The 21,004-nt window shown below is 39.1% G+C and overlaps 1 long non-coding RNA gene across 1 annotated transcript; it reads right to left on the bottom strand.

The window, feature by feature from the left end:
• Positions 1 to 1,425: 1,425 nt before the first annotated feature.
• Positions 1,426 to 20,136, bottom strand: LOC131576170 (uncharacterized). Its single transcript, XR_009276932.1, has 3 exons — positions 19,512 to 20,136; positions 11,770 to 11,888; positions 1,426 to 1,784 (listed from the first exon to the last, which is right to left on the bottom strand). It is a non-coding gene; the product is annotated as an uncharacterized LOC131576170 (long non-coding RNA).
• Between the last annotated feature and the right edge of the window lie 868 nt (positions 20,137 to 21,004).

Below are 21,004 nucleotides of genomic sequence, written 5' to 3'. Positions count from 1 at the left end.
CTCATCAGAATCAGGAATCATAAAGGGTGCTCCTCCTGAACAGTGCAGATGACAGACAGGTTGCATGATTTTTTCTCCCGGTAAGCCTGAACAAGGTCATTGAGTGTCACCTTATAGTTCATCTCTTTCCACAGCTTGATGCAATCGAGGATATTTTATTCCTTTTACCTGAAAAGTGATGTTCTAAATCTTATCTATTTTTTCAACTATTTTAGTTTAATGAAAGACAATACTTCCCTCTATGCATCTGGCCTTGGTTTTAGCCATAGACCATCATTGCTACAACACTATTGCTAAAAACCAATGCATCTAAAAATAATATCCTTAAAAAAAAAGTCTTATCAAGTATGTGAAATGTCAACATTTTCATAATCTATGATTACCACGAGCAAAAGCAGGATGTAGAAATGCTGGTGGTCTGATCCCTGATTGATTTAAAAGGCAATAAAGATAGATTGTTTCTTTTAAGACTGTGCACTTTCTTTTCCTAACTCATAATCCCTGCTCTGTTCTACTCAGTACTAATCTCCCTCACTGATAGTTCTGCATGGATCTCACTCATTTAAAAGATCCTTATAAGGCTTTGTATCCCCAAAACAGCTTCCTCTTAGTACCTACTTGTTCTTGGAAGAATCTGTTTGTCATGATATGCAAAACAGAAAATTGAAGTCAGTTCCTCTTTCTCAGCCATTGTGTCTGTGAGCTAGAAGGATCAAGACATGGATGATATATCATGAACTGTATAAACTTTGGAGTGTTAGAAAGAGCAAATGATACACAGTCCTGGAAGTCAGTGGAAGCACCACTGGGAGCCCAAAGACCTGTTTATCCTTTTTCAGTTGTTTTGTATATGCTGTAGTTGAAGTACTCACAGATTATCTAAGGATAGAATTAAAATAAATCTGTGTTCCTTGGTTGAGGAACTTCAGAAACGAACACAAAATCTGACCTAACATTAGCCCTACCTCTGAAGGTTCAAATCATTCCGTGACTCTAAATACCATCTTTTTACACCAAAATGTCTTTTGCTGGTGAGTTATAAAAATTCCCACCCCGAGGGAAATCTACATCACAAGGATTGGTTTTGTACAGCAGTCTGTAATATAGAGACCTGTGCACCAGGTTGATCAAATCCTGTTTTGCTATTTTATTGGGCATGCTCTATATTGTAGAGCGTTTTTTTTTTTTTTACATCTTGCAGCCATGCCAATTTCTTTCTGTGGCTTTGCATCACCTCCTTTCTCTTGTTGCTTTTACTTCATGTTGCTTACGCAAACACAAAATGAGCACCGCTTACAATTCTTCATTTCTAGCATTATCTACACATAGACAGCTATCCATCAGTTAAGTTCCTTCTTTATAAAAACACAGCTGTAGTCTTTAGGAAGCTAGTGCTCATTTCTTTATTTCAAGGCTTGGAAGGACACATAAATCATCATTGGGAGCTTGTAAAGACAACATTAAGTCAGTATCAACCTGAAGCTAATATTTCATGAAGAGCTATCATCCCTCAAACCATTATGCTTACTGCTTGTTCTCTAGTATTGCAAAGCTATGTTGACTTAAATATACAGAAAGCTATAAAAGTGCCTTTCACCTGATCTTGTGATGTCCTTGGGCTCTTACATGAGAGGGTGGTCTCATGGTTACAGCATGGGGCTGAAAGACCTTTCTCCATTCCCTGCCCTCACACAGATTTTCTGCAGGACTTCAAACAAGTCATCAGAGCAGGTGGAACAGAATGGATAGTGCAGATTGTTGATCAGAAGTCAGCATGTACAAACCTGCAAGGGTAAGAAATGAGTGAGGTAAAATTTTCTCTGCCTTGGATACCTGCTCTTATTGCCTTAAAGTAATGGGATGGACTCTGTTGTTTCTACATATTATACTTTAATATTTCATGGTCATATCACTATAGTAAATTAATGTTTTCTAGATTGCACTGCATAGGGGTCTTTCTATGAACTTCTACAGATAAGCACATGTGCCTTTTCCCCACCTCTCCTTCTTTTCATGTTATGCAGGAAGTTCTCAAGAATCAAATCAAATTACTGTTTCACCATTGACAAAATGAGCCGTATTGTTATCAGATATTTACATAATTATTCATTGCTATTGCTCACATAAATATATACATGATCTCTTTTTTTGCAATGCTTTCATAAATCTCCAGATGAGGTTGATTCCTTCTGCTGAGAGATTTAATTGTTCGTATATGTTTTCCATGGGAATGATGAAAGCCAGCTAGAATTACTGCTGAGTGAACTAGAGCAATCCTGGATTATGATGAATGGAAGTAGTGAGTGATGTAAGCAAAACATTACTGAGTTTGAAGCACCTATAATTAGAGGGACATGATATTTCAATTGAAAGTTGCCATGTCAAACATGGGACAAATACAATACTTGTCTTTTACTCCTGAAAGCTTTTGAGCAAGAAATTAGTTAATCACAAAATGGCCTGTGGTTATTACACAGCAAGCTTTCATAACTTCATCAGAACAGGTCTCATTTAAATCAGGAATTAATTTAGCAAGTGAGAGCTAAAACATTGGGAAATGTTCCTTTGGATCTTGAGCTGATCCTGGATACACAAAATATTTAGTCCTGTCACTCATGAAGATCCAACTTTTCTTACTGCAGCTTCTCATACCTGCTAGGCTCCTGGCTTAAATAAATCAGGAAACATTAATCTGGGTTCAAGTTGCTGCCTGGAAATTCCTTGTTTGACTCATTTAATTTGAATCAATAGCTCATTTTTTAATTTGTTTGCCCCATGGAAGATTCAGCTTCACAGACTACAGGGTGGTTACGTCAGGACATGTCAGGAGGCAGCTGGAAAGCTTACCTCTATGGATAGTATTTACAGAGATGATGACTGTACTTAAAAGGATGTGACCCATATACAGGAAATCACGGAGATGAAGTAGCCCTGTTTTTCTAGTAAAACTCATTGCTCATGAAATCTAAGAGTTTCTGAGACATAACTCAAAACTGAGTGTGAGCAAGAGGAGGTTGTAAAAGAGCATCACTTCTGGACAAGAAACCAAGCAGGTCAAAATAATTGGTTTTAATTAGAGGAGACAGAAAGCGGACAGAATACTGGATTTTGGAGGCAAGACATCAGGGGCTCAGATCTTTGCCTCCTGTACAAAGCAGTGTGTATAATCAGAGTCCTGGTGGCACACAGTGGACCTTAGGTTCACCTCAGTCCTCATTTCCTGAGGTTCTTTTGACACCATTGAAGTCTATTAAAGACAATCTTCTCTGGCAGTATTTCAAGAGAGAAGGGATATTACGAAATGCAGCAAGAGCAGAGAAAAATAAATGATCATCAGTAATGTCCTTTTAACATTGTGTATGTAGGGGGGAGTGTGAGCATGTGCACACATGTAAGTAATCTGGATTTAAACTGATTTTTAAATTAAATTCTGTCAGATGCACAAAATGAACAGAAAAAAAAAAGTTTCTATTCTGCATTGCCCACATTTGGGTAAGCTTGGCTGATAATAACTGTGAGTAAGAGAAATAAGAGAAAAGCAATTCATAGTGGTGCTGCTGCTTTAGGAGAAAAAAACTGGTAACCAGTTGTGATGCTTCATACAGGCTTTGTTACATCTTTTTTCCTTTGCTTCTCTAAAGGGAAATAGATCAGGGCCAGCACACTGTATATATTAGCAGGTTAACATACTGGGCTATACTTGCACTTTATTGTAAATGTTTTTGGTACTTCTTCTAAGTCTGTGTTTACCTTGGGTATTTTCTTAGTTCACACATGTGAAATAACAGCTGGGACTTGCCAAAATATAGCAGTCAAGTGCTGTACATGTAGTAGCTTTAAAACTAACACAGGTGTCCTAGATCCCTTACGCAGAATAAACAGAAGCACACGATCAAGAGTGTGTCTAACTCCTCTCTTCTGGAAATGACGTGTCTTGAAATGTTTGATCTGACAATCGCGGCCTCTCAAGATAGAAGTATCACAGAGGTGAAATGCTGATTTCTACAAACAAGTGCACTGTCTTTATTTTTGTCATATAAATGCATTATCATCATAACTTGGATCTATCTATTTCCACCCTTTTCTTTTTCAAAGGAAAGGCAAGTACATTTAATGAGCTCAGTTCACTTCTGGGTCACACCAGAGCAGGACAGGACCTCCATTGCTGGAAAGACCACCCAAAGAGGAGGAAGCTGTGCTTGCCCAGGGGGGAGGTAAGACAAGAAGGTCCCAGCAATTTTCTTCCAGAGCCCAAGGCATGAGCACCAACAGGCTCACGAGCAGAAGCCTTGGGGCCCTGGCCTTGCAGAAGGGGTCTGTTTCTTTTCAGTGTGAGCACACCTCACTTCCTTTGTGCTGGTGGGGCTGTGAACAAAACAATACCATTGCATTGAGCTGCTCAGTGTTTTTATGGTTTCTTTTGTTTTTGTCTCCATGATTTTACACTGCACTCCTCTTTCTATATGTGAAAGAGAAATAAAATAGGGTAGAGTACAGCAATGGTAGCTAATATACAGAGAGGAGGAACTTGCCATGGGCTTGTCCAGCTGTAGGCAACTACAATTGTGTAAATAATCAAGAATCCCACTGATAATGTGCAGAAGTAGTGGAAATTCAGGACAAAATTCAGGAAAGATACACATGGACATACACAAGCATCATATTTCCACGGGAACACTTGTGCCATCTTGTTTCCTGCATGAAGGGCTGGAAGTAGATAAACAAGCCCAGTCACATACAAGAAAGAACAGCAGCAGGTTTCTTCTCCCAAAGAGGTACTGCTTTGCAAAGATGCCCTTAGAGTAGCATTCAAAGTACTGTAAGTGAAGACATTCACTTGGCAAGTTCACTCAAGAGGAAGCTGGATTTTCCATAGTAATTCCATTGATCTACACTTTCTCATGAAAGAATGTGATTCATACTGTCTGCAAGAATAGAAATTAAGTTGTTGGAAGAGAACCATCAACCCTCTGGAATCACTGTACTCAGTTTAAAAATCTGTGAGACTGGACAGAGGCTTCCAATACTACAAATAGAATTAATTTTGACAAATGCATCTGCATTATTAGTTCTAGCATACACGTTCCTATGGGTGGCTCAAATAAAAATAAAAGCAGAAAATTTATTTCTAATTACACCATGAAAGTGTTTTTCATAAAGAGTATAAAAAAATTATCTTAGTGAGGGTTATTTGCGTAAATTTCCAATGCTAAAAGACTTATTTTCATTGCAGGACTAATCTAAACTTCAGATGTTGCCCATAGTTGCACTGGGTCTCTGTGCCTGAAGTGTTGTCTGCTTCTTCCAGCTGGATCAGTTGATCTGATGAAAGATAATGTTTCTCCTTAGAGCTTACCTTGCTGTTTTTGTAGAGATCATAAATCTTATTGAGTGTTTCATCCTGACCTTTCTGTGGAGGTAAAAGTGTCTTGGATTCAGATCTAGATTCCTGAATACTTTTCTTGTAGATAATGTGATGCATTTAGTTTTCCACGTTGTGCCTGGCCAGCAGAGGATTAGCATGGCATTAATTGATTGCAGGAGGATCAAGTAAGTGGATTAGAGCTGCTTCGCAACCAAGAAAGCTGATGATCCTGAATGTAAACTCCCTCAACTGGGGACATGAGATGAAGAAAAGAAAATTTAATGAACTGCTTTGAGAAATGGGAAAAGCCAGACTATGTCCTTGTTTCCAGTATATTCCAGTTATCTCTTGGGATAACTATATTTTAATAGAATGCCAACTTTCTTTTTAATATGATCCTTGAAATTTCTTTTAAGCCACCTAAAATGTCATGGCTTTTTCCTTCATCAATCAAAAAATATTTTTTTTTAACAGTGGGATGTTTGTTCAGTAGAGCTGGTTGTTTTTCTTTCATTGATTTTCTTTTTAACATGCAGTTGTTGAAAACTTAATTTTGAGTTTAGTCAGCTTTGTTCAAGATGCATTGCTATTTCAAGTAGAATTTGTGGTATGTTTTCTGCAGCCCAGTGTAAAGGATGTAAGGCATGATGGATGATGTTTGGAATGGAAAGATGAATGAATACAGCCATTACCAAAGCTGCTCTCTTGATCTGAAAAGAGAAATCCATTTCTTTGTTACTTCTGATAAAGAATTTACAGAAACACTGTGTTGGAAAAAAATTGCATCTGAAAAATAAATTTCTATTTAGACTTAGGACTAAGACAGGTTTTGTGGATTTTGTCTTTTAAAAACTTATAATATAAAAACATTTTAGAAGTTTTGGTGAAAGGAGTGTGTTCCTATTTTGACCTTACAGTTGTTTATTAATCTTCCTACATAAAATTGGCACTTCTTCCCCTGGAATTTTTTTCCTATCTGTATTAGCGTTGCCCACCCAATGTTAATAAAAAACACTGGTTATTCCTACTTTTTTATTCCTGCTTAGAAAGGTCCATTAAGTTCTCGGTCACAGTGTCAGGTTGGGGCAGACAAGGCAGACTGGCCAAGGTTCAAAACCCCCTGACCAGAAGTGATGCAGCTCTGTAGCACCAGTATGGCAACACATGGGAACCTATACACACAGTTTATTTTCTTCACGTTCCGTCTCAGTTGTGTGGATGTATTTGGCCACGAAAAGCATCATAATGTTTGAGAATGGAAGATACTAATGAAACAATACCTTTCAACACCACATCCATTTGAATGCTTTATTTAAATACTGCAGTTGTCTGCCCAGTGACTTAATTAGCGTGGCATGGAATCAGCATGAAAACTGCAAGCCCCTGCTGTAAAACAGCTGAAACATAGGATCTCTTCCACAGCAAATACTTGTTATAAATTAGCTTGAATTCTCAGCCAGCATGAACCTGTATAGCCCCCTATTCCAGATGTGGCTTTACACCAGCTAAGAATCTGACCCAAATAACTTTATGCTTCCTATCCTAATGGTAAATTGTTCTTTACCATATGGCAAAGAAGCAATAACAGCCTTACAGGTAGGCAAAACATCAGGCCTCAGAGGTCCTGGAGTAAAAAAAAAAAAATCTTTTTAAATTGTTTGAAGGCTAAAGAAGTCAAGTCATTCAACAGTATAATCCTGAAAATACAGTGACAAATAGGATAGGAAAGTAACATCTTCATTTGGAATTTCTGAGTGCAGGCACATTTGGGCCCTGTACCTGCAGGTTAAGTTGTTAGCCAATATGATTTCTTTGTTGATAGCACAGGAATCTCTAAGGGAACAAGTTGTGCCTTAACCACCGCACAAACCCTGACAGGTCTCACACACGCACACCTCTCCACTCACATCCACACTCTCCTCTCCCTTTAACTTCCCTGGTACTCATTGACTATGAGGGGCAGGAATACCTGAACTCTGCATCTCACACAAGGGAGTATCACAAAGACCTGCCAGCTTCCCAGGGTGTGGCACTACTGGCTTGCTAGAGGAGCTCTTGACACTGTCATTGATCTTAGGAAGGTTCACTGCTGCTCTCCAAGAAACAGATCTCTAACTTTCATAGCTGTAGAGAAAAGCATTAAGTCTGAATTCCCAACAGATAAAAAAAAAAAAAGAAGGATAAAAGAAAGGAATTCCATTCTTTAAGTTAAAGTTTTCTTGGTTTTACTTGCTTTCTCTCCAGCTGTGACGGAACCCCAGGGCTGCTGCTCTGTGAACAAGAGGCAGCAGCTGGTGCCAGCAAGGGAAACTGAGGTGAGGTGGGCCTCTCCTTTCTCTCCTCTTCCCTCTGTCTATGCACACCTGCAGCCAGGGTATGGGGCAAGGAGCCCCCTTCCAGCCCCCCACAGCTGCAGTGTGTCAGGGCAGAGAACTGGAGAGGTCAGTGTGGAGCTGCACATGCCAGCATCATGGGGACCGCACGACTGCGACTGTAGGGTCTTGGCTGTGTGTCCTCAGACAAGAGAACATTCTGCTTCCCAGAGGGGCTTTTGTCCATGGTAAGCCAAATGCCCTCTTTCAGAAAAGGCTTTCAGACACATACCCCCAAAAAGGAAAAAGGAAGTTTTGAAAGGTGGGATCTGAGGAGAGGAAGTGACTCATGGGCTCAAAGAGAGATGGGCAGGGAGTGACAGCCGGCCGAGGCAGCAGAAGCGATCCCCAACTGTGCCGAGTCGTGGGAATGGGGGTGAGGAAAGAGCCTAAGGCTGGGGAAGCAGAGTTTCAGGAACAGCTACAGTCCTACGCTTGCCTCCTGGGCATAGGATTTTAAGGCATCCCACCACAGCTGGCTCCCAGGCTTACCAACATGCCCAGCTGCACTATGCCTGTGCCTTGGAGGTGACTCCAGCTGCTGTCCTGCACAGCAGAGCCTTGTAGGGCCCCACGGGGTGTCAACCACTGGGCCTGTAGCCCCTGGCATGCCCACCCTACAGGCCCTGGGGTGGCCACCCTGTCTTCCCCACCTGCACGGACACACCACCACCAATAGCAGTACTCCAGCCCTGGATGCAGCCCTTCTGGGGATGGTCTGAGGGGAGGAAGGGTGTCTGCAATTTGTGTGAAGAATGTGAGATTTTTGCTTTTTCCATTTTGCAAATAGCTATGTTTTGTCACATTAAAGCAGTAAGAGAAGATGTAGATTAGATTTTATACGGTTTCATCAGAGATGTGATACAAGAGTCATGTTTGGGGGTTTTGCACTGGTCCCTTGCAGAAAACTTTGTCGGGGTGGACTTAGTCTCCACTTATGGGATGCCCTTTTTTACCTGATGCAGGCATGAGCTGTTTTCCTTCATCCTCTTCTGCACCTTGTAATCTGTGTGCCCTGTGGTGGAGTAAATTTTCTCTCCTAATGAGGAAGCTGTAGCAGTCAGGACTTTGTGAACACTAGAGGAATTTCCTGGCTTTCAAACAATTTCCCCCTTTAATGATGATGTTCTAATAATATCCTCTTTTTTTTAATTAACTGATCTTTACTTGATCCCTCATCTTCAGAGCTCTCAAATAATAAACTGGCTGCAATTCTCTCCTATGTCTCCTAAAAGGAAGTGAACCAGAGATAACATGATGTTACCTTTTGTTCCTTTTATTTATTTTTTATTTAAGTATCTTTAATGATTTGATCCTATGGACCAAGAAGGGTAGATCAGACAGAGTGCTCATTTTACAGTTGAATTAGACCCTTTTTTTGTTGAGATCAGTAGTGTTACAGAATTCACTGGTGTAGTCAAGATGTGCACTGCAGGAATATCGCAAATCCAAGTTTTACTGGCTTTGTGCGTTGACTAGTCTATTTGTAATATGTATTTAAACAGAACTGCATATTAGTTAAGCACTTCAGGCGTTGTTTAAAGCAACTTCTTCCCCAGAGCACTACAGACCTAAAACTGGGAAAGAACTATTTCCTCCATTGCTGAGGTCACAGGAGTGAAACTAGGGTAAGATTTGCTATAATAAATGAAAATAATGCTCTACAGTCACATCTCTAAAAGAAGTGGGCAATTACATTCATGCGCACCTCCAGAACCGGAGTTGAAGTTTGGTTTGAAAAATGTTGTAATTAAAACCTGTAACAATTTATCAAGGCAAAGATGTATACAGTATCACAGAATCACAGCATGGTTTGACTTGGAAAGGACCTTAAAGATCAACACCGCTGCCATGGGCAGGGACATCTTACATTAGACCAGGGTGCTCAAAGATGCTTTTCCTTCTATGCCCAAAATAAAAAGGAGGGTGTTGTAGAGCCTTTCCTGAGAACTAATAAAGGTAAAGAATCAGTTCTTGGCTACAGCAAATGAAGCTCATCTAATCTCCATTAATTTCACTTGGTTGTTCAAAGATAGTGTTTTCATGTGTCAGGTCCTGCTATCAGATCTTATCTTTTGTCCAACTTCCTCTTAGGCTTTTCTGCAAATTGAACTTTTAATTTTTTCCCGTATCTATAAAACTAGGACAGACATCCTGAAAATACTGACCTGGAAAGGGGAAACAAATTACATGCCATTTCCTGTATCATCATGCCAAACTTCCTGGGCTTTTCCTAGGATCTACTTTTGTTTTAGTCAGATGCTTTTGAACATTCTGGAAGGACCTTCATATAGGGTAATCGTAGCAAGAAATCATAACTTATCCTTGACATTTTTAGCTTTCTCCAGTGATAGTGATCTGATAGGTCCACTTGTACCATCCACACAGTTCCTTATTTATTTTGTTTTCTAGTCAAGGTAATGCTTAGCTGGATCAATCAGTGACCAGCTCATGAAAAGCCAAATCAGTAGCATGTCATAGAGTATGTCAGTCTAGATTTTGAAGTGCTTCTCTTTGATAGTCATGCAACCAGTGCTTTGTGACACTGTGCTCCTCACCCTTTTATCCAAAGAATCAGCTTTTCCCCAATGATTACCTTAGCTGTCAGCATTTATAAGAGAGTAAACAGCGGCAGTCATGAGAAGTAGCCCTGAGGCCATTTCATAAATAATTTACAGATTATGCACATGATAGTGTTAAACAGATGCATCAGTGGAGCTCAAAAGCATATTCTTAAATGATTATGTATTGTATGGTATGTGGCTGCCTACATAATTTCATCCTTGCCTCTAATGTGTATCTTTTGGCACGCTCAGACTATTCTGAGTTGTATTCCTAATTGTCAGGACTAAATTTAAAATACTCTTCTAATACAGTTTTATGTGATTCACCCTTTACTGTCCAGAACTTTTGCATCTATGTGGATCTTGGTAAATGAGCAAATAGTGTATTCCTTTGAAACCCAAAGACAGCTTAATTCTTACTCCATTTTTTTCATTGCTGTCTCCAACACACCTTTACTTATATTTATGAGAGGTTTGGGGCTCCCTCTGGTGGTTTTTGAAAACTAGAAATCTTGAACAGAATGTAAATCAAATAAACAATAGTTTTGTGCATGAGAAGTTCTTATAATTTGCAGAAGACTGCATGCCTAATTCCCCCTCTGCCTTTTACCACACTTATTTTTGAGCTAGTTTTTTTTATAGAGGTCTTCTGCTGTGGTGACTTATCTTGAAAGAGAAGAAAGGCATAGTGATACATCCGAGGGCAACGAAGTAGGTAATTCAGCTACCGGGTTGTGCTTTCATTAATGGTTTCCCAAACAAAACATGCATGTGCCTCTTAGTTTTTCACCTATTTCTCCTACTAGGTCTTCAGCTCCTGTACTGGATTTGAAATTAATCCATAGCTATTTAGTGTGGAAAAACATGGTTAAATTATTTCATCCTTGATGACTACTGTGAAAATTAGGTATACCATAAATGAAAACTCAGACCCTGCTCTCAAATTAAAATTTTCTCAATTTAGCATTTATGCCTGGAGGCTGAAAGGAAAACAAAAATAATAAAACATTGACGTCAACAAAAGGTTTCTCTTTCTCCCCAGCCTCAAATACATGGGTATGACTCTTGCTGATGAAAAGAGAACTTGTATAGAAATGTTCCGTGTTAATGCACAGTTAATTACAAACACACAGAACACACAAGGTGAAAACTGCCTCTGATCATTCTCTGCTTCTGCCGACGTTAATGCTGCTTTGCGAGCAGCCTAGCAGTGGGTGAGAATTTCAATGCAGGTGTATGCACGGGGGCTGTGGCCCAAAATCTGCAGCTGAGTTGCTGAGGTGCTGGTTGTGCATCTGCTGCATGACTGCAGCAGGAGTGTGTGGGCAGCCAGGTGACTGCCAGAGCACAGGAATATCTCCAGGACAGTCCCCTCATCTTTTATTATCTACCCTTTTCTGTTTTTCTTTTTTTTTTTTCCCCCCCAGAGCAATTGTATGATGGTCTGGACAGGAAAACAGGAAAGTACCTTTGATATCCAGGAGTCCAGAGGTATTGCGATTATATTTCCTTTAGATTTTCCCACCTTCCTAAATAGAGAAGCTTTTCTTCCCCCTACTTTTTTTTGTTGTTGTTTTCTTCTCAATACTTGTAGGACAGGAAAGAAAGGACAAACACATAGAATTAAGAAAGTTCTACCTGAGCAAAGGTGTGTGGATTTATTCAAAATACCTCTAAATTGCTGTAAATTTTTAGATTACTAACTTTATCCTTCTGTCTCATTTGATTAAAATTCAGGAAACAAATCAGTTGCATTAAAATAACATGACTTCCACCTTTTTTATTTTGATTGTATTAAGCAGACATTATTGGATAATTTGGTCACTGGTCATAGGAAATTGCCATTTAACTTAATATTAGAGTTAAATTCAGAGTCAGAAGAATGCTCCAAATCAGCCTGTGTCACGTAAAAGGGATGCGCAAAATGCTGGCCCCATGTCAAAAATAGAAATTATCCCGTTTTGTTCCATGGAGCCATTATTTTAACCAAATGACTTAACTAAAAGTCTAGTTGCTCGACTTTATGTACATAATTATATTTCTGAAATCAGTTGGTAGATTCCATCAGGTCCCCTTCTTCTCAGGGTGTTACAGGTGTCACTTACCTATTACAATCAGGAAATGTGTTTTGTGGGATTTTTGTGTCAGTTTTTTTTGTTGGTTTAAAATTCATTTTTATTAATAATAACCTGTTCCACCTAAGGAATTTGTTTAGTGTTGAAAGTCTCTGTCCTGAGTGCCAGCAAAAGGCTCAGTCCTGCAAGTTTCCATCCAGCAAGGCACTTAGGCATGTCCTTAATCTCAGACATGGATCTCATCCCCAGGACTTCACCAAACAGAGGCTAAAGACCCTGCAGATGCAACCCCCGAGCCTCCTCTCCACTGATCTTCTGCAGAGCTTCCATAGATTTGTTATAGTAATATGGTAAGAATTAAGCCAATGGCATTTAAGGTATTGTTATAAAAATACTGCACAAAGATAATACATGCTGTATCGTACAGTGTATCAGTTTTCAAACCAGGCAAATGAAGTTTTCTGCAAGCTTGAGCTCCTTTGTTTTTTCGTACAAAAGGGAACACTCTTGTAGCATCTTACGTGGTTTTGATTATAGCATTTGTGATTCTTTAAATATTTATTCTTCAGCAGTTAAGAAACTTGGTGAAGGGGAACTTTATAAACATTTATCGTGGCTCGAGTGTTCATGTGGAAAAAAAAATTAATCCCTTTCTCCTATAGGGAAGAAGTACCTTTTCATAAAATCTGAGTCCTCAGTTCAGCATCCGTGTCATCTTGTTCAGTTACAATTACTGAAAATATATCCAGCCTTAGACAATCTAAGTTGCTGTGAAAATTGTCTAGACTCCCCAAAATGCATAAAGTCTGCCCTAAATTGATGCCCATTCCACATAGCTGCCCATGGATCACTTCAGCAGTATTAGATCTGCCATTTGGCATTCGCAGCGTGCAGCTCTCAAGAAAAGAGGTGAGGAAACGCTCCCTTCACCACCTGAAAGATTTATTTGCTTTAGGGTGATTGGCAGCAGTGTCATCTAAAGCACCACAGGGCAAATTCCATTTGATTAAATAATTATCACATATGACTAAAAAATGTACCATTATGTGTGAACACAAATGTAAACTCCCCAAATTCTCTCCACTTCCTCACTTGCTCCATTAATTTCTCTTTCATAGGCAAGACACACAATTACTGACTTTAAACTAAAAGGGTTCCAGGGTAGGGATGGTACTCAGAACTTCAAACACTATGTGCTGATTAAAATTTTATACAGCTTATTTAAAACAGCTTCCCTGGGAAGAAGTGGAAAGTGCATCACTCAGTGGACCCCAAGCAGTTTTCAGCAAATTCAATCCCACAGAACATTTCCTAGGGAGAGGCAGGGACTGAAAAGGGATTGTTTCTGCCTTCTACTGCAAATAATTAGGGTCTCTTCTATAGCCCAGTTTTTCCAGGGTCTATCTGGGCAGATTTCTCAGTGACTTCAGTACAATTAGAACTGTTAAAAAGACTTGCATGATGACTTCCAGTTCTCTGAACAGTGAAAGAATGAAAATGGGGTGTACCTCATAAATAAAAATGATCAACCAGTAGAGGCACAGCCTGTGGTTTAAGTGGGTGCCTGAGGGCAGGGCAGCACAGCTGGGCACCACTGGCTGCTTGCTGTGACATGGGATCAGTATAATTGTAAAAACATACCTGCTGATATTAAGATGGATAAACAGAAAATCTAGGCCCCGCAGATGCCAGTGAAAAATCCATCATCTCTTCCCCACCTCCTCTCATGGCTGCACGTGCTTTCCGTAGTCCTGTGCCAGCCACCTTCTATAAAGACAGCAGAGGCAGTAGATGGGTCTGGCTGAGGGGATGAGGCTCTCATGTGATGCTGCAGTGCCACCCTCAGCTGACATTCGCAACCTCAGTTGGATAGAGTGAAATAGGAGGACACTTGTGGGGAAAGGTTGGCTGGATTCTTTAGCTGGTCTTTCTCATTAAGTTTCTTGCTTTATTAATTTTGTTCTAGTTTTAGGCATTACTTTCAGGATGAAGGTCTGGCACAACATCTTCTGTCCTTCCTCTGACTTGCAGAAAGAGAGGTAGTGTCCTCATTTGTGATTATCAGTTCTTTATTTTCTGAAGTGCTTTGTCCAACTCAGTCTTCAGATACCTTCCAAATACTACTTTGTCTACAAAGGCTGTGCTAAAGGAAAACTGTTTGATTCCTGATACTGTGTGTATCTGCTTGATTGGGCAGTAATTCTGGATTCCAGGACGGCTTATTCTAAAAGTGGCATCACTCCACCTTGGTCGGTATTGTTTGGTGGGATTACTCCAAATAAGCTTGACCTGTTGAAATGTAATGTTTCTCATACTAGTTTCCCAAACTAGTGAGGCTGTTGCTATTTCAGGTGGCTTAAAAATATGTGCACAGTTTGTACTTTGAATGTTTAATAAGCTTAAAACATGAAATATATAATGCAGTTTGAACTTTCTAGTGTTATTTCATCACCAAAAAAGCAAAGTCTTGAGGCTCAGCAATTGCCTTTGTCAGAATGTAAATTCCAGCATGTAATACCCAGGCTGTATGTTTCAGGAAATCAGTATTAACCTATTAGTATGCAGTTTTCCTTGGAGAAGAGCCATCTTCACACTGAGCCTGTATTCCTGCTTCAAACCTTCCTGTCACTGTTCCGTATCCACGACCCAGCCTAAGGCTGCCTTTGACGGTTCTCCAGCCATTTCCTGCATACTGCACTAGCACTAATTGAAAATTTGGGTGGCCTTGCTTATTTATTTTCCTGGAATGTAGTGGGTTATATTTTCATGGCACTTTCTCAGCAGTGCAACGTTTCAATTTCAAAACCACTGCAATATGAGGAAAAGTAACCCCCAAAATTAAAAAAATAACAATAAAAAGCAGCATATCTTTGATTAATTTTTACAGTAGTTCTTTTGTAAAAATATATAATGGAAAAAGAATTCAATGTTGCTTTTGTCTCTCAAGATCAGAGGCAAGAGAAGCAATTTAAATACACGTACAAGATGATCACATGCAGACACAATGAGGCATGAAACTTTAAATGTACAGATGCCATGGAAATGAAAAGATAATATAAAGTGTGTTCTTTGCAAGTCTTGCAGAGTTCAATAGCTACATAATGTGTGTGGAGGGAAAAGAGAAACAGCCCCCCTGCACTCTCTAGGAAAATTCCAACTATGCCATAGGCACTAATGCGGTGCTTTGCCTCCCTGGATTTCTGCAGGAATGTAATTCCACAGCAGACAGGGTTAGTGTGTCACTGTTACCTCTGTGCTTGGAGATGAACGTGCTGGGCATGAGTACCTGCTGCAAATTTCAAGTTTTGATCAAAAAAATTCACTGATCCCTTGACAAAGTTTCAAGTCAACAGAATTCTTTTCTCGTTGTGCCTAATTATTTTGTTTTATGGTGATTTTTTTATTGTGTGTGCAAAAATTAAAAGTTGGCATGATCCTGTTCATTTTTTCCTAATACACTAAGTGCAACAATTGACGTATTTTGGGAATTACGTTTTATTCCCAGAATTCAGGCATAAGGAAATGTTTAACAATAAATATACAATTAAGGTGCTTATCTGTATCTCAGAAATTATTTGGAGGAAGACTGACTTGAAGCTGGAGTCTGTTTTTACCTACAGGCACACATCTTTAGGATTACCCAACTATTTGAATTATAGATGTTCGAGAATGGAAATAAATCTGGATGCTGAAAGGAGAATAAATTTGTAAAAACAAAATGTCCCTCTTATTTCTGAGTTTTCAGGATGCTGTTTTGGGGTTCTATCCATGACTCTGACATTTGGAGACCTTTTAGTCAAGCACCAAACATTTCTTACAATTTTGTGGAGTAACAAAATAAGCAGGGTGGGGTTTGGTTTTTGTTTGGGTTTTTGGGGTTTTTTTTGGTTGGTTTGTTCTGGCATTTTATTGTGGGGTTTTATTTTGGGGTTTAGTTGTTTGGTTTTTTGTTGCTGTTGGGGGTCTGAGGAGGTTTTGGTTTTTTAACAGAAGCAATCTCAAATCAAAATGTCAGCCCAATAATTCCTCCATCTTTCCATTTCCTTCTTTGAAAAGTCAAGTTCTCCCTACTGGGGAAGTTCAGATTTTACCTTGACCTTCCCAGCCTGTTCTGAATCCTATTTTCAAACTCCCTCATGATATATTTCCCAATGAGAAAGTTGATTTTGGCAGTTAAAAAGTGCCCTAAGCGAAGGGTTGTGTAGCAATTGATCAAAATGTACGTATTATGTATGCACATATTATGCCTCATTACAATTAACAGGGAGTTTTGTTTCAGCTGGATATTACAAATTCCCTGAGGTGAATGGCTGAGGGAACTGGGATTCTTCTGCCTGCAAAAAAGAAAGCTTCAGGGTGACCTAATTGCAGCCTTCCAGTACCTGAAGAGAACTTACAGGAAAGATGTGGCAATGCTCTTTACAAGAGCATGTAGTAACAGGACAACAGGGAATGGGTTCAAATTAAAAGCTTTAGATTAGATATTAGGAAAAAATTCTTTATAGAGGGAGTGGTGAGGCACTGGATCAGGTTGCCCAGGGAAGCTGTGGATGCCCCACCCCTGGAAGTGTTCAAGGCCAGATTGAATGGGGCTTTGTGCAACCTGGTCTAGTTGAAGATGTCCTTGGCCTTGGCAAGAGAGTTGAACCTAGGTAATGTTCAAAGTCCCTTCCAACCCTAATCATTCCATGATTCTGTGAAGAGCAACACAAGTGAGTAATTGAGGACTTTGCTTTTTTATTTATAGCTTGTTAATTTTGCCTCGTAAATGAGAGCAGTAACCAATTGGGAAAGATGGGTTGAAATGGACGAAGACAGTGCTCCTCCAGCCCTGTCTCACCTCCATGAGGGTTTCTGTACCTTGTTGAGGATACAGTCACAGCATCAGCTTGTCATTTAGCACAACTGAGACACAGGACAGGAGGGATCTTGTGGTGGGCATATGGGGCACTTTTAGAAGTGTGTTTGCTGTACATAGAGGCTGTATCTCTTACAGTGCTGAACAATAAAGGGTGATTGTCACATTCACAAATGACTGCTACTAACTCCTCTAATTCTGATTTTGTATTTTTTTTCTGCAAATGCCTTTAGAGAAAACATGAGGATTTCTGTCAGATCACAAATGATGTTGTCCTTCATTGCAGCTGATAGTTTCGGAAAATGGAAACTATTCTAGCTGGTTTTCACATGCCATCTTTTATTCTGTGTCTAGAAACACTTATACAATAAAAAAAAAATTGTTTACTGCTGCTGCTTGCTCACAACTGAATCATGACACAGGTGGCAAATGGAATGATACCAGCACAGAAAGCTAGCCAGTACATAGCAAGAGCAAACACAAGCCTGGTGTCAAAGCTTAAAAGTTGCACAGAGCTATAAGGCACCTTATGAATGTGCCTAGTACATCCCGCCTCTTAAAGACAGACTGATTATAGTTACAGGAATAGAATTGTTCCTGGAGGTGCTTTAGTGACCTCTTCAAGGCTTCCAATGAACAAGGTTCAATGGATTCCCTAAACAATCCATTCCAGTATTTCATTGTCTTCAGTGTTACAGTTCTTCCTAATGCCTTTGCTATAGTGTTTCTTACTCATCACCCTGTCCCTCCCAGACATGGAAATCTGACTTAACCACTGCAGTGCAACTTTTCATCCAGCTTTCAGAAGTGGTTGATTATTTCCCACATGCAGGATTTGAGCATGCAAAATGCTATTACCATTATTATTACTGCTGTTGTTATTATTGTTATACAATAGTAATGTGGAAACAGGACAGAATATTATAAATGTATTCAGATATTGAACATATTTTAAAATGTGTGTCTCAAAGAATAAAGTGAGTCAGGGTCTCAGGTATGAGCTGAACTGGGGACTGTATAAGGCTAAGTCCAACAGGCTACTTAATGTGCATGCACAATTTTAAGTATTTGAGTTCAGTACTTTTGGTAAAGTGAATAATAGACCTGAAAGTGTTTTCAAGTTAATGGGAACTTGTAAGTGCTTTCTTGGATCACAGCCCAAGAGCTCAGCACATTGCAGGGCTAAATACAGATTTAACAGTCTAAATTTAGGCCTCTGTGTTTTAAAACATTGGCTAACATTCTCCTAAGAAATTTCTGTGGAAATTGCTGAAGATCTAAAGTCAAGGCCAAACACCCCTTAGACTTCTGGGTCTAAGAATAAATATCACTAAGAAACACTAAAGACTAGAACTGTAGTTCATTAAAATAAAATATTGTCATGTGTTTAATGGGTTTCAGATTAAGCTGCCTGATCTAGTACTTTTGATCATACATTTAAGACACAGAACAAGATTCAGATTTTAATATTGTTTGTCTGAGATACAAAAATATCTGAAAGGAACTTATTATATCTACTTGATGTAAAATGCAGCTTCTTGCTAACAGCATAGTTGTGGCACTAATCTGAATGCAAATAGTCTAAAAAGTTCAGTTGTGAAAAACCAATTATTCTTGGCCTGGTTACACAGTTTATCTATCTACCTTTTACCATTCCCATCCCCTTTTTCCAAGCCCTATTTTGTAATTTTCATTTTCTTTTTCACCCTAAGAGACTTAGAGATCAGTTGTTTAGGAGAAACAAAAGAGAAAAGAAGACAGATAAATAGGGAGAATTATGAGGAAAGAAAAAAATAAAGCAAACAAGAAGGTACTTTGTAATAGATGGAATCTTTATTTGTAATATTAAACACAAGAATTCCTATATTATTTCCTTTAAAATAAATACAGTTTTGCAGAGACACTGAATGGAACAAGTTAGGGAAACAACTTGGTTCTATCAAAATGAGTCAAACTGATAGTTAAATTAGGAACCATTGTTTTTTGTTACTCAAGTTGATTTTCACTAGGAGACATTAGGAGGTGTTGGCTGCTACTGGAGCAGAGATATGCTCTCTTCCAGTGGAGTGGACCTGGGGTGCTCAGGCAGCAATGAACAGTCCCATGGGTCCAGTTCAATTCTGAGCGGGAGATCTCATCTCTACACTAACTCAACATGATTTCAGCAGTCTGAAAAAATATCTGACGAATAGCTTTTCCCTGCTTATTCCAAAAGTATGGAAGTTAAAGCAGTTGTGCCAGAGTTTGTTCTTGTGGAAAAGAGAAACAGAATCTCACCTGGAATTTGAAGGACAAAACTTGCCAAACAGCCTTTGAAGTGGGGTATTTTTTTTTCCTTTGAGAAAGAAAAGGGACAAAATTTTAAGTTGGTTTAGATTTCAACTTCTCTCCATCTATTTTTTATGATACCCACAGTACATAAAGGTTGGTCCCAAGAAGTATTTAAACTGGTGCAACTTAGTAGTGACACTCTTGACAGAGCTGTGGTATACAGCATTCAGTATTTTTAGCTGCATGAAGTAATTTAGTAATTTGTTTCGTTGGTGCTGTTTAGAGAAACAATGCCTCTGGGTCAGTAGTGCACAGATTCCTTGGATAAGTCTTGAAAGGGAAGAATTAGGGTGGTGTTAGCCAAGAAAGTAGAAGAGTGAGAGAATTTTGTGTACTGTTGGAAATAGTTGAAAGTGCAAAGACTATATTTTTTTGTTTGATGTGGAAAAAGTGACTGTACATGTTCTGGAAGAAAACTCAAAATATTGTGTGCATTAATTTATATGTTGGTTCTCTTGAAGCATACCAGAAATCATCTGGGAAAAAACACTGATCAGTAAGTTGTTTCTTTCTCTCTCGCCTTTCAGTGAAGATAAATATATTTCACTTCATAATGAAAATTTCTGGCTTAAGCTCCCGGATAATAGCCAAATGTGCCAAGGTCAAAGAATTTTTTTCTGTACCTATGTACAGAATACCTATGAATTTTAAAAAGCCATAAGATTTAAGCCATAAGATGTAAGTAGATCAGTTCCTGGATGCTGCTTTGACAACACAGATCCAGTTGATTTTCAGTTTAAGAGGAAGCAGAAAGCATCTGGTCTTGGGAGCAAAATATAATGAAGGAAATCTGCTTGGGAATTGAAATATCTGTATGAATTTTTTATAAACTCTGTGGGAACTTCTAGAAACCAACATCCACAGGGATGTTTCATTGATGGTTCAAGAAAATAAAGGGAAGTGGAACCAATGAGGTGAAGAAAGGCTGTGCAGTGATAATAGATTTGTTAGAGCAGGCAAGGATGTGTTGGGCTTCTTGGCTCTGCTCCTGGTTCTACTTCTATGGCTTTGTCAGGTCACTGATCTGCAGTTCAGAAGACATGACATGGTCATGGAAGCAGTCCTCTTAATTTCAAACAGGCTTTAGATTATGTACACACAGGAAAATAGGAGGAGCTGGTGAATTATAAATTAGATAGGTTCCATTTGTGGCAATTATGAAGCAAACAATCTTGTATGCATTACACGAGAGACAAACAATGATGACCATGGATTTGTCAAGAACAAATCTTATTAAACCAATAAGACCTAATTTTAAATAAGGTAACAGGTATTATACAAAGGAGAGAAGTATTAAAAAGTCACAGATCTTCATTTTAGTAAAGCATTAGCCAATGTTTCTTGCAAATAAGCAAAGACAATATGGTCAAAATTGAAAATCCCATGGTGTCAGAAAAGGCAGGGCCATTTCTGAGGAAGAGTTAGCAAAATGAGGCCAT

This window comes from Poecile atricapillus, chromosome 2, assembly GCF_030490865.1.
Source record: "Poecile atricapillus isolate bPoeAtr1 chromosome 2, bPoeAtr1.hap1, whole genome shotgun sequence".
Taxonomy (NCBI): domain Eukaryota; kingdom Metazoa; phylum Chordata; class Aves; order Passeriformes; family Paridae; genus Poecile; species Poecile atricapillus.
Note: the sequence above shows the minus strand (reverse complement) of the source record. Positions and strands in the feature narration are given on the sequence as shown.